This window comes from Grammomys surdaster, unplaced genomic scaffold (assembly GCF_004785775.1).
Source record: "Grammomys surdaster isolate TR1022 unplaced genomic scaffold, NIH_TR_1.0 125818, whole genome shotgun sequence".
NCBI lineage: Eukaryota > Metazoa > Chordata > Mammalia > Rodentia > Muridae > Grammomys > Grammomys surdaster.
The window spans coordinates 2,450,361-2,464,925 of NW_021620648.1; positions in this window are offsets into that span (position 1 = coordinate 2,450,361).

The window sequence follows — 14,565 nt, forward strand, 5'->3', positions numbered from 1 at the left end:
TACTTGGTCATTTCTGTTTCCATCAGGTCCTCTCCCCCTCCCCCTCTCCCTCTGTTTTTTTTTTTTTTTTTTTTTTTAATTTGGAAACACAGCGTCACCCTGTATCCCTGGCTGTCCTGGAACTCACTATGTAGACCAGGCTGACTTCAAATCCCAGAAATCCTCCTGCCTTTGCCTACAATTGCTGAGATTATAGGCTTGGTACCTTATCAGGATCTTTAACTTCAAACTCTGGAACTTTAGTCTCTCGTAAGTTTACCTCCTGAGATTCTGGGTTTTCTTGTTCATTTTTTTTTAAATGTTTCTTCTTCTTTTTTTTTTGTTTGTTTGTTTTGTTTTGTTTTTTTTGAGACAGGGTTTCTCTGTGTAGCCCTGGCTGTCCTGGAACTCACTCTGTAGAACAGGCTAGCCTCGAACTCAGAAATCCGCCTGCCTCTGCCTCCCCGAGTGCTGGGATTAAAGGCATGCGCCACCACCACCCAGCAAAATGTTTTATTTTTAGTGACTAATATTTTTTGAAATTAAAATATTGTTAACATCTTCCCTTTCTCTCCTCCAACCGACCACTCATGAATTCCACCCTTGCTCTCTTTCAAGTTCATGGCTTCACTTTCTTTACTTATTGTTACATATATATGTGCACATATGTAGAAATATATATATGTTTATACAGCCTACACAGACAGTATAATGTTACTTGTATAAGTGTGGTTTTAGGGGAGGCTGGTATTGGATAAGCAACCAGGAGAGTCTTCCCTTTTGGACATGGTTTCTTCTATTTTCACCATTCTTTGATTGCTTACAGTTCTTTTCTCTAGGGTTGTGGCCCCATGTGGTTTCCCCCTTTTGTGTTAGCCTGTATGTTAGTGTCATCTTCATTCAAGTCTTGTTTGAGCAGCCATGGTATTGAGCTGGGTGTAGCTTCTACAGCATTTTTAAGAGATATAACGTCCCAGAAAACTTCCTACGTCTCTGGCTCTGACCATCTTTCCACGCTCCTCTTCTTCAATGATTCTGAGTCTTAGGATTTCATTATAGAGTGATCGGTTGGTGCTGGGTACCACATGGTAACTTGTTCTCGGTGTTTTGTTTGGTGGTCTGATGTGTTTTCCTTTAATGGTTACCATCTGTTGCAAACTGATGTTTCTTTGATAAGGGGTCAGGCCTACACTTATCTGTGGGGATAAGAATAACAAATATTTAGAATATAGTTAGAAATCATGCTGACTTAGTAAAGTGGTGGTTGTAGATCCTCCTTCAAATTCCATACCTTCTCTAGCCCCAGCTAGTTAAAGGTCCTATTTGGGACTCTGGCTCAGGAGTCTTCTCCTGTGGTGGCTGGTATAACTGCTTCCACCCCTGCCTCAGTGTAGCCAGGACCAGCCTCTAGAGTGCTACCTCTCTTTGTTTTAACTTAGCTTTTCTAATGTCCTTCTGTCACAGGGAGACTTTCAATCCACTGACCCTACCAACCTCTTGAGGTTCTTACTAGCCTGTATACTTGCACTTGTGATTACCCAGTGTGTCTCTAGGGGCCAATCATGAAACCACCCCTATCCAGCTCATCTGCACCTCTTGGCTCTCTCTCTCCTGCTGCTGCATCAGTATCTGGAAGAACAAACCACACCTCAGTCAAGCCTTCCTTCACTTCTCTACTCCATGCACAGCTGACCTCAAGGCCCCAGAAAAACAGCCTCATATTAAATTCATTCATTTATTCATTCATTCATTCATTCATTCATTCATTCATTCATTCATTCATTCACATATTCCAAGCTCAGGCATGGCTCCAGGGACACGGACCTGACTGGGGTGGTGAGGGATTGAAGAAGAGATGGACAGGGACACTCATAACGAAACTGAGATCGGGTCCTCCTGATTCTTAGATGCAGAAAAGTTCATCGTGCTTTTTATATGGAGTTGAACAGGGAGGCAATGTTGGTGCCTGCAGCTGAACCAGGAGGAGGGGTTATTACACACAGATACACAAGGGGGCAGGGTTTGTGGTATTCAGCCTGGCCAAGGAGACAGGTCTATGTAATCTCTGTAGGAGCAGTCTCTGTGGGCAACAGTCACTTTCTTATATCCTGTCAATATGCAGTCATGAAGCAGAAGGGAAGACCCAGCCATTTTCCTCTGAGCTTCACCACTCTTTGCCATTTTCCCACAAATCTGAGGCTGCTGGGTTCTTGACACGGCTCTGCCCATGATAGCAATCAGGACCTCACTTCCTCTGATTTCCACCCCCCACCTCCCTTTAAAAACAAAAAAGATCTGATTTTATTTTCCCTGGAAACCCACAGTCTACTCTGGTCAGCAAAGCAGGTATGCTAACTGCAAAAATGCAGCTCTTGTTCCTCTCTTCCAAATTCAATTCCCCGGTCTCACCCACACCTCCAGAGCAGAACTCCTGCTGCCTCTTTCCATGCCCATCTACAGCCTGTCACACAGATCTCCTCCAACCTTCCTCCCCACTCATCCTGTTATCCCAGCTGCCGACTCTGGTAGGCATTCCCTGGGTACCCACCAGCCAAGCCTGCCAGAGAAGCAAGTAGACTAGCAAGCACAGCAGCTAGGAGAGCCTGGGATCTTTACCCTCCCTCCTCTCTTTCATGTTCAATCTCCCAGTCTCATTATCCACTCTGTATCCACTCTGTAGCAGACTACCTGTCATGGCCTCTCTTTACTCTCTGTCCCCGTTCCTGGGGAACTAAATAGATCCTGGTGGAATATCCTGATCTCCTCCCTTCAGTGGACTCCCTCAGCCTCTACCTCCCAGTCTATTCCCATTCCTAAGTATCAGCTCCAATACCTAGCATCATATTTTACCTGGAACCCCCAGTGACCACAACTATCAGGATCCTGGGAGAGTTTCCTACCAGGCAACACAACCACTACACTGTCCTAAGAGATGATAACAGAAACAATGAACAAAACATCCACCCAATGAAGACAAGATAGCAGCATGTAGAACTGCAATTTTCCCAAACCCAGATGTCTAGATGCCAACGTAAAACCACCATCAGCCAATAATAGCCAGGACAGAATGTCTTCCCCTAGAGACTAGCAAACCTACCATGGTAAGCCCTAAGAACGTCAACATAGTTGAAGCACCCAAACAGAGGGAAATCTGGGAATAAAAAAATATAGGAAATCAAACAGGAACCTTAAAGGCAAGCCTCACCAACAGAATATAAGAGATGGAAGTGGATCTCAGGCATTGAAGAGACAATAGAAGAAATGGGACATTGGTCAAGGAAAATATTAAATCTAAAAAAGTCCTGTTGTGAAACATCAAGGAAATCTGGGGCACCATGGAAAGACCAAATCTAAGAATAATGAAAATAAGGAAGGGAGAAGAAACCCTGGACAAGGGTTTTAAAAATATTTTAAAGAATCATAGAAGAAAATTTATCTAACCTAAAGGAGGAGACACCTACCAAGAAGCATACAGAACAGTAAACCAGACTGAACCAGAAAAGAAATCCCCCTCAGAATGTAGTAGACAAAATACCAAACAGACAGAACAAAGACAGAATATTAACAGCTGTAAGGGAAAAAGACTAAGTAACATGTAAAGGTAGACCTATCAGAATTGGAACTGACTTTTCAATGGAGACTCTAAAAGCCAGAAGGGTCTGGACAGGTGTGTTGTAGACTCTAAAAGACCAGAGATGACAGCTAAGACTACTATTCCCAGCAAAAATTTTAATTACACTAGATGGGGGAAAAAGATATTCCATGATGAAGTCAAAATGAAACAATGTCTATCTACATGTCCAGCATGTACAGCCCTACCAAAAGTGTGAGAAGAAGACACCAACCTAAAGAACATAACCACGTACAAGAAAACACAAGGAATAAATAATCCCAGACCAGCAAATCAAAATAGGGAAAACACAGACACACATACAATCACTACCATCACCACCACTACCACCCCACCATAACAGGAATGAATAAACCCTACTCATTGATAATTTTCAACATCAACAGTCTCAATTTCCCAATAAAAAGACACAGACTAACAGAATGGATTAAAAAAAACTGGGTCCATCCTTCCACTGCATCCAAGAAATAACACCTTAATATCAAAGATAGACATCACCTCAGGGTGAAAGGATGAAAAAAATATTTCAAAGAATGGATCTAAGAAACAAGCTGGTGTTGCCATTGTAATATATGACAAAGTAGACTTCAAACCAAAACTAATGAGAAGAGATAGGGAAGGGCACTACCTACTCATCAAAGGAGAAATCCACCAAGAGGATATTGCAGTTCTTAACATCTATGCACCAAAACAAGGGCACCCAAGCTCATAAAAGAATCTCATGCCGGGCGGTGGTGGCGCATGCCTTTAATCCCAGCACTTGGGAGGCAGAGGCAGGTGGATTTCTGAGTTCGAGAGTTCGAGGCTAGCTTGGACCACAGAGTGAGTTCCAGGACAGCCAGGGCTACACAGAGAAACCCTGTCTCGAAAAACCAAAAAAAAAAAAAAAAGAAAAAAAAGAAAAAAAAAGGAATCTCATATTGACCCTCACACACTGATAATGGGAGACTTCAATACCCTACTGTTGCCAATAGAGAGGCATCCCAGAGAAAACTAAACCAAGAAATGCTGGAGCTAACTGAAGTATTAAACCAAATGGAGCTGACTGATATTTACAGAGCATTTCACCTAAACACTAAAGAGTATACTCTCTTCTCAGCAGTTCCTGGAGCTTTCTCTAAAATTCATCACATACTCAGACATGAAGAAAGTCTCGACAGTTACAAGAAAATTGAAATAATACCGTCCATCCTATCTGACCACCAGGGATTAGTGCTGGGTATCAACAACAATAGAAACGACAGAAAGTTTACAAACTCAGGGAAACTGAACAACCCACAAGTGAATGGAAAGTGGGTCAGAACAGAAATTAAGAAAGAAAACAAAGTATTTTCTTGAATGAAAATGGAAACACAACATACCCAAACTTCGAGGACACAGTAAAAATGGTGGTTGAAAGAGGTAAGTTCATAGCACTAAGTGTCCACATAAGAAATTGGAGCTACTTCTTACTCGTAACTTAACAGTACACATGAACTCTCCAGGATAAAAAGAAAAAAAATTACACCAAAAAGGAATAGATAGCAAGAAATAATCAAACTCAGGGCTGGAATCAATAACAGAAACAAACAAACAAAAACAGTACAAAGAATCAATGAAACAAAGAATTGGTTCTTTGAGAAAATCAATAACATTGACAAACCCTTATCCAAATCAACTAAAAGGCAGAGAGAGAGACTATCCAAATTAACATAACTAGAAATGAGAACAGGACATAACAGCAGACACCGAGGAAATCCAGAAATCCATAAGACACACTTTAAAAACAAACATGTACTCATCAAATTGTGAAATCTCAAAGAAACACATGCACACACACACACACACACACACACACACATATTTATTTATTTATACATTTATATATATGTATAAATATAAATATATACATATATATATACTCAATTTATGCCACTTACCAAAGTTAAGACAAGTTAAATCAAATAAATGATTTAAACAAACACATAACTCCTAGATAAGTAGAAGCAATAATCAAAAGTCTCAACCAAGAACAGCTCAGGGCCAAATGGTTCTAATACAGACTTTCAGAGAAGAGCTACTCTCAGTACTCTTTAAATTCCTTCATAAAACAAATTCTTCACAGCAGAAACATTGTCCAAATTTTAAAAACCAGGTGACAGTTAGTCTGATACCTAAATTACACAAAGACCCAACCAAAAAAAGAGAGTTAAAGACCAATTTCCTTTATGAACACAGATGCAAAGATTCTAAATAAAGTACTTGCAAACTGAATCCAAGAATATATAAAAAATACTATCTACCATAGTCAAGTAGGTTTCATCTCAGAGATATAGAGATGGTTCAATGTACATACATTAATAATAAAGCTGAGAGACAGAACTACACAATTATATCACCAGATGCAGAAAATGCCTTTGACAAACTCCAAATCCCCTTCATGATAAAAGTCTGGATAGATTAGGGATACAAGGGGCATTCCTCAATATAATAAAGGCAATTGTGCCTTTTCTTGGGTTCTTTCCCTTCTGCTTTCTTTTTCTTTTTCTCTTCAATTCTGATGTATTAGGTTTTGTTTTATTTTGTTATATTAACACAGCATAGAAGCCTGTTTGTTTTCTAATGAGAGTTAGAACCGGGATGGATCTAGATGAAAGGGGAGGTTGGGAGGAGTAGACGGAGGGGAACTTATAATCAGGATATATTGTATGAGGAAAAATCTATTTTCAATAAAAAGAAACAAACTAAAAATTTTTCTACCAAGATCAAGTTGGCTTCATTCCAGAGATGCAGGGATAGTTTAACATGCCTAGATTAATAGATATAATCTACCACAAAATAGACTCAAAGACAGATACCATGCAATTATCTCACTGTTGGCTAGTGTTCCGTCAGCTTGACACGAGCTGAGTTACAGTCACTTAGAAAGAGGGAACCTCGACTGAGAAAATGCTTCCATCAGATTAGCATGTAGGCAAGCCTGTGGGATATTTTGTTGATTGGTGATCGATATAGGAGGGCACTTCTCATTGTTGATGGTGCTGGCCCCGGGTAGGTGATCCTGGAGTTCATAAGAAAACTAAGAAAGCCAGGAGGAGAAAGACAGTAAGCAGCACTCTGCGTGGCTTCTGCTTCAGTGCTTCAGATTGCTCATTCAGATTCTGGATTGCCTTGGTGTGTGTGTGTGTGTGTGTGTGTGTGTGTGTGTGTGTGTGTGTGTGTCTATCCCCAACCACCAAGTGGTGGCTGGTCACCCTGGCAAGAATCCTATTCGTACTCTATAGGAGTCTTCTTCCTATTTCAAGGTCCAGTTCCCATCCCAATACTTGCCTTGCCAGTCCTGAATACAGTTTTTCTTTATCATGCTTTATCAAGTAACCATGGACACATTTTAAACAATGCATTATTATAATTTCAGAACAAATGAAAAAACTGGTGTTCTATTTATCAGGCTCATTACTGTGCAGTGGCACATTGATGTCACAGGGAGAATGTGTAGTTGAGGCAGGGATTTTGGGGCGGGATTGGGGCAGGTTTGTGGGTAGAATTTTAAAGAGTAGAATAATCTCTGAGTATGAAAAAAAATTAGCTTGACTTTGACAAGGATGGCGCCCGAGGATGACTCTGTAATTTAGATGTCTGTCAAATGATGTTCGCCTCAGGAGTTTGTGGTATATCGTGGTTTGCACTTAAATGGAGTATCCAAATAAGTCCAAAGCTGAGAAACTCAACAGAGTAGTGGAAGGGGGATAGTGTGTGAATCTATGAAACCTGTAATATGGGGTGGCACACGCTTACCAGCAAAATAGTATTCGAAAGCAGTGGTTCTCAACTCGCGGGTCATGACCCTTTGGGGTTGACCTTCCTAAGACCATCCTGTACAGTAGGTGCTTGAATTACAATTCAACTCAGTAGCAAAATTATAGTTATGAAGAAGCAATGAAGTTAATCTTATGATTTGGGGTCAGCACAGCGTGAGAAACTGTTGAAGGGTCACATCGGCAGGAAGGTTGAGAATTGTTTCTCTAAAGAGGAAAACAAATATGTTTCAAGAGTCTCCACCTTAACTGCTACCCATAGAATTAGCTATTACATATTCTTTATTTTATTTTTGCAGTAAACATAAAGCAGTGTTTATCTGAAGGGACTAACTTGGTAAATCTGATGAAATTCATAATTTAACCAGTATCCCTGTTTTCTGTGGTAGTTCGGGTCAGATTAGAACGTTTGGTGAGATTTCCATTTGAATGAGAGGCACCTGTGGCTGAGGACAGGCTAGGGAAGAGCAGCTGAAAAGCCTTCTGCTCAGCAGTGTCCACAGTCACTTCCTCAAAAGCCCTCCAGGAACCTCCCACACTCTGCTTGGGTCCAAGAGGCAGGAGTGGAAAACTGGTTCGAACTGACCAGTAAGCAAGGGATGCCAAGATAGCTGAATGGCTTGAAAAGAAACTGGGAAGTCTCCCAGTTACAGAGAAGAATCGGCAAAGAGCTCTGGAAGGGCCCAGCAGAATGACGTACAGAAAGGCAAATGGGGCCAGCCAGAAAGGACATGTGCAGGCAAAGGAGAACAATCAGAGGAGGAATCCTGCCAGGTCAAATCGGGAAACATTTACAAATGCCTTTCAGGGCTGATCCAGCTTGCTAGGATTTATTCCAGACACAAGACTATTTGGGGGTAGTGTGTGTGTGGGGACTGGAGAACATTTAGTGTAGATTATATAATTTAATGAATGACTATTGACACAGTTGAATGTACTCAGCGTGCCAAAGTACTTGTGCTTGAAATGTTTCTCCCTCTTTGGATGGAAAAAGAACTTGAGAATTAGGAGTGTTCTGCCCAAGGGTCTCAGTTGTAGGCGTTGGTCTGTGAGGTCAATCTGCTGCTGAAAGTTATTGGGATGTACATCTCCATGGGTGGGTTACTGTGTATCAGCTAAATTCCCAGTGGTTTGCTATAAAGGTTACTAAAATGATCATCTTAGTCATCTTTCTGTTGACAACTCATGAACTCATCTTTTTTTAAAACAAGGATGCCTGATTGTTAGTGCAGCCAGTGACAAGCCAGCATTCAAGGCTAGGGTTCACTATCCCAATTCTATGAGACAGTGGCTGTGAGAAGGAACTGTATTAGAGGGGTCTCAGCATTAGGATGGTTGAGAATCACTGGTTTATAGGCTTTTGTATAAATGTGGGAATACATTTCTCTACTACATTAACTATTCATACAGTCAAAATCACTTACAATGTCACAGAGGTGATGAAAAAAACAATCTTTGAGTATTAAATGAAGATAAAAAAATACACCAAGTTCTATACTAGCGGTTTCTTGATTGTTATGACTAACCAGCCCTAAGGTTTATATCACCCAGAGTTAAATAACTTGCTGGTATGGATCAGTTCCTTGGGTGGATGACTTTCTAGTTATTCAGCACAGTTCAGGTATAGAGCATCCTGGAAAGAAAAGACAAGGATGAAGGACAACTAAAATGACTCCACGTAGAAAATTAAAAGTGGTTGTTTTTCTCAGATACGTCATCAAATGCGGTTTTTAAAATTACATTCTTGTCAGAATTTAGACAGACATCCATTTAAATTATCAATCAGATATGGTCCTATGTATGCAAATGCAAATGCTTTGTTTTATACAAAAATGTTGGTGGCAAGGTCGGCACTTAACTGTAAAAATCTGGAATTATTCGTGCATTTGACTTGACAGAGGAACAGGGTATGTGTAGTAAGCCTTTCCTGGGGCAGCCTCTGGCACTTGAAAAGGCTTTACTACTGAATAGGTAGCCATTGCCAGAGCATGGGTCTCAGAAGGCAATTTTGTTCAGAGATATTTTAAGGATACATGATCTTTCTTGGCAAATTGTTCATAAGACTCTTTTACACAATTAACTAAGCACATGCCCTTGGTAAAGAGTGGAAATATGTATTCAAGATCTGTCTACCTCCGACTCCAAAGTGTGTATTATTTTATTCATGAAAGGGAATGCATTTTTGTAGAGGATATTTACTGAAGTAAAAATATTTGTGTATACTTTTAATATCTTGGTGAACTGGATTGTAGGTGTCAAATATCCTTTTCAACTTATTATATACTTATTTATGTAATATTTGAATGTTCACTCATAGGCAGACAAACGTCTGTGTGATTTACTTTATTTAATTTAATCTCCTCTTATATGGAATGGTTACATATTTTTTTATATAGGATTTGCCAGTGCGTGTGTGAAGTAAATATGGAAATACATACAGGAAACCATTAGTTGCAGCTATTTGGGGAGAATAGTTGGTAGTTGAAAAGGACCTTTTCATATTTATAGTGGAAACTAAAAAAAAAAAAAATCAAAAGCAGAGAAATAATGCAATGGATCAATAGCCTCATCTCACTTCAGCAATCATAAAATTTCCTGTTTCATTGATCACCTCGATAGCCCTATGGATTAGTTTGCAACATAATAGTCTTAGCTGTACACACACACACACACACACACACACACACACACACGTGCCACAAACTCTTAAAAGCCATATACATTATTACATCTGAAACTAACCAGTAAATTTTTAATAGCATCAAGTATTTATCAATGCTCAAGTGCTCCCGGGTGTCTTTCTATCATTCATTTGTTCCAGTGAGGATGCAAGCATTCCTGTTTTGTGTTATCAAAAGGTCTTAGCACTCTCTTTAAACTATCAGAATTCTTCTACTTTTCTCAGCTTTATCAAGAAATTGGTTATTTGTTGCCTATAGAATGCCCCATGTTCAAGCCTTTGAATGGTCTCCCCGAGGAATGAATACACTTTTCTAGTCTATGCATTACTTGAAGAGATCTGGTCAGATTCAAGTATTATTTAAATTTCTCAGCAAGACTCCATGAGAGGTTGGCATCTGGCTGCTTTAGGATGATCTAAGCTGGATCAGTTCTGTGCCATGTAGTGTGTGTTTGGAAGAGTCACCCCATGTTTCATTCCAAGGATGGGAGAAGAAACTCCCCCCGTATTTTCTCAAGCCCACACTTAATATCTACTTGGTCAAATTAAGTTACACAACTTTGCTTAAAGTTAGAGTGGAAGGCCTATAGACTGCAAAGCCAGTAACTGGGCCTTTGTCAGGAAAGAAATAACATGACACTGTCTTGTGAGATAAAGTCGACATGCATTCGAGTGTCCCGTACCCGATTCATCTATCTTCTTTGTAATGACGAGACAGTAATTCTGTCATTCCTTCTGCATTTGTTGTCTTATATACAGACTCTTCTGTGAGGGGGTAATCGCCCATTATCAATTGCTTGATTATACCCAAGTACAGAATAATGTTCTAGTGTGTGTGCGAGTGAATTAGTACCTTGGCACTCAACACTGCAAAGGAAGTAGCCAGTTTTTGTACTGTTATTGTTATTATTATTACAGTTATTATCATTAACCATGAACTCACAGTTTTAAAAAAAAACTCATTGTGTGCTCCGGATCGCTGTAGTCAATATTCATTTACACAAGCCATTCCATCTTACCAGTACATGGTTCGGTTTGGTCCCTGTACCATTTCAATGTGATCTCATACAGGTCTTCTTTTCTCTTACAGGAGTAGGTCTTCCAAGCTCACTGTGTCATAGAAGCAAACTCAGACATTTCTGAGCATGGGTCTCTATGTGTGATGTGGCTTCTGAAGCCACAACCTGAAGTTTTAAACTATAGGTATCATGTAGAGATGACATCATAGCCTTGCATATGTGATGGACGGTGCACATAGTTGCTGTTTGTTTTAGTGTACCGACTTCTGTTTCGTTGTTGCAGGGATAACTATCACCATATCGTTGGACATAATGGTTTTTCTCACAAATCATGTATATCTAGTCATCCCAGCCTCTCTAGGTCCAAGTGCAGACATACCATCAAAGCTTTTGCCAGCATCATTTCTACTGAAAATGGAGAAAATTGACTTGCCAGCAGTATTCTGAGACTGAAGCTCTGGGGTTGTCATGAACCTTGCTTTTCCTACCACGTTATAAGAAAGTTGGCTGGGTATCCTTGGTGACTCAGTTTCTAAGGGGATATTTCAGACTTCCTGAAATGTAACTTTAAATTTTTCAAAACTCTACTTTTAGTGATGGTTCTTAAATGCTTTAGCCTCCCTTATAGTCCCCCACCCACCAGAGGTAGTGGAAAAGAAAGGCTATGGGATGGGGGAGTGGACCTGTTTAGAAAAGATCTTTGGAGCAACTCCCATCTGTGTTGTCTGGAAATCAGCAGTTCAGTTCACAGGTTAGCAGCCACAGCTCGATTCACCCACAAACACATCACAGATACACCAGCAGTCCAGTGTCAGGATAGCAAACATGAATCAGAAGCAGTGGCACTACCTAGCAGAGACAGCCAGCCCTCAGCCTTGGCACTAGTCAGCAGGAGGGACCCGGAGGGATGCCAGGAGAAGTTCTCTGCTGTTTCCCTCTTAGAGGAGCAAAGATCCACAACATCTATGAAGTTCTATTAATACTCCCTCCAAACATCACATGTCCTCCACGGGTCTTGCCTCAGCACGTGTGTCTGACTCAGCTGATGTCACTCTGCCAGTCAGCCTAAGTCTGTGGAAGGGACAAGAAGCCACAGCCCATCACAAGAAGGTTTTTTTCTTCTTTCTTTCTTTCTTTCTTTCTTTCTTTCTTTTTTTTGGCACTTTCCTCTCTATGCAGTCCTGACAAATGAAGTCCAACTGCACAGTGTAAGGCAGACCAATACATGTGTGTTGTCAGCGAAGAATCCTTCATCACGTGTCCTTTCACATACGTGCTTTAGCAGAACACCTTCTCTCCTGTGTCTGCTTCAGTGAAACGTTCCTTCATGTGCTTGCAAAACACTATCCAACACAACCAGCTTTCCAAAGAACTCGTAAGTTTCAGCTTCACTGAAACCTTAGCCTGTCACTTGCTCCCTTGACTGTATATTGAGCAGCCTCATTCATTTGAACTTCTTTGTCTTAGAACTCTTAGCTGTTTAAAACAATTATTCTTTGAAAATTTCATAGATGTAGCCAATGCATCTTAACTATACGTGCCTCCTCTTCCCCAATATATCTCCTTTATAGCTTCAGGACTAGTCCTCCTCCCCCTTCTCCCCTTTCCCCTCCTCCTTCTTCTTCTTGTTCTTCTAAGACTTGTTTATTTATTTTATATACGTGTACTCTCTCTGCATGTATACCTTTGTGCTAGAAGAGGGCATCAAATCCCATTACAGATGATTGTGAGTTACCATGTGGGTGCTGGGAATTGAACTCAGGACCTCTGGAAGAACAGCCAGTGCTCTTAACCATCTTCCTCCTCCCCTTCCCCTTCCCCTTCTTCTTTCTCTTCTTCCCCTTCTTTTTCCTCTTCTTCTTCTTCTTCTTCTTCTTCTTCTTCTTCTTCTTCTTCTTCTTCTTCTTCTTCTTCTTCTCCTTCTCCTTCTCCTTCTCCTTCTCCTTCTCCTTCTCCTTCTCCTTCTCCTCCTCCTCCTCCTCCTCCTCCTCCTCCTCCTCCTCCTCCTCCTCCTTCTCCTTCTTCTTGAAACACATTGTGTCAAATCAATGTTGCACATTTGCCTATGGCACTGGGAGTATTCAATGGGACACTGACAATCTGCTATTGCTACTCCTTAAAGAAAAGTGACCCTTCCTCCCATAGTAGCCAACAACTGCATGTAGCTTTTCAACTGGGCTGGGGCTTTGGGAGCACTTTTCAACCCCATGCTGGAATTTTTAATTGGCTTGATCTTGTGCAGAGAACCACAGTGGCTATGAGTTTCATTTCTCAGCTCCCCACCCTGACACCCAGCTTCCATGATGCTCTCTGAGCCTTGGGGTTGGGATGGAGAGCGTCTACACAGATGTTCCAGAGTACTCATAGTTGCTGAGCCTCAGCAGTTAGATCAGTTATGTGCATTAACCGCATTAACCTTTGCTTAGCAATAAGAAGCTTCTCTGCCATGGTTGGGTACAGTGCAAATCTATGGATAAAAATACAAATATATAAAAGACCATCATACAACCTGTCCCCATAGCAAAATATTAGAAGTTTCCTCTACCTTGGGCTGATGAGTTCCTAGCTACAGGCTTTGACAATCTTACTTCTTCATGATCATAACCATTTATTTAATAATCATTTTTATGATGATGTTTCTGATACGCAAAATGTATGTCCCACTGACACCACTGGTCTCTGCCTCCCCAAGATGCATTTTTTTCTCTCTCTTTCTCCTATCTCTCATTCTCAGTCTATGCCATAAGATCCATATCTTCAGTGGCGCATGGTTATCTAGGTCTCTTTGAAAACACAGCTTGCTAGAAGAACTAACTCGCCATGGATATTTTATCACTCTTTCAACTTATAGGTCCTTTTGGAGCAGATAAGATAGTGCTGTCTGCTCACTGAAAAAAGAAAACAAAACAAAACTGCAAACTCCTGTTCTCAAGCCTTACTCAGGCTCCTCCCTGTTCTTCTCCTCAACTATACTGACTCTACTCTCTTGCCTTTACCTCCAACAAATAACCTCATTTTAAACTTCATGTTAATCATGACTGTAATTTGATCCAACTGATAGTGGCATCATTGAGCAAAATTTTAAAAGCAAAACACAGTGCAGCAGCTTAATGAGGGAGGGATAAATGTATTATTACCAATAAGGAAACAGATCCCGAGGAAGGCAAAATCCACTGTCCTGAGTGTTCAGTACAGTTTGAGTAACAACCCTTCCCCAACTCTCTGGTTTAAAACAGTAATCATTGGTTCTTTCTCATTGGTTTGAGTCCATTGGCTGGATCTGTTGCTCTGGGATGTGCTGCTGACTCAGGTAGCTATCATCAGTTGAGATCTGGAAATAATTCAGCTTCTTCCTCATCCCCTTCTACCAGAAAGCACAGGAATCCAAGAGAGGAAGAAGAGGCTCCCAAGTGCTTTTACAAGACTCTACTTCTTATCCTTGCGAGGAAAAGATCTTAT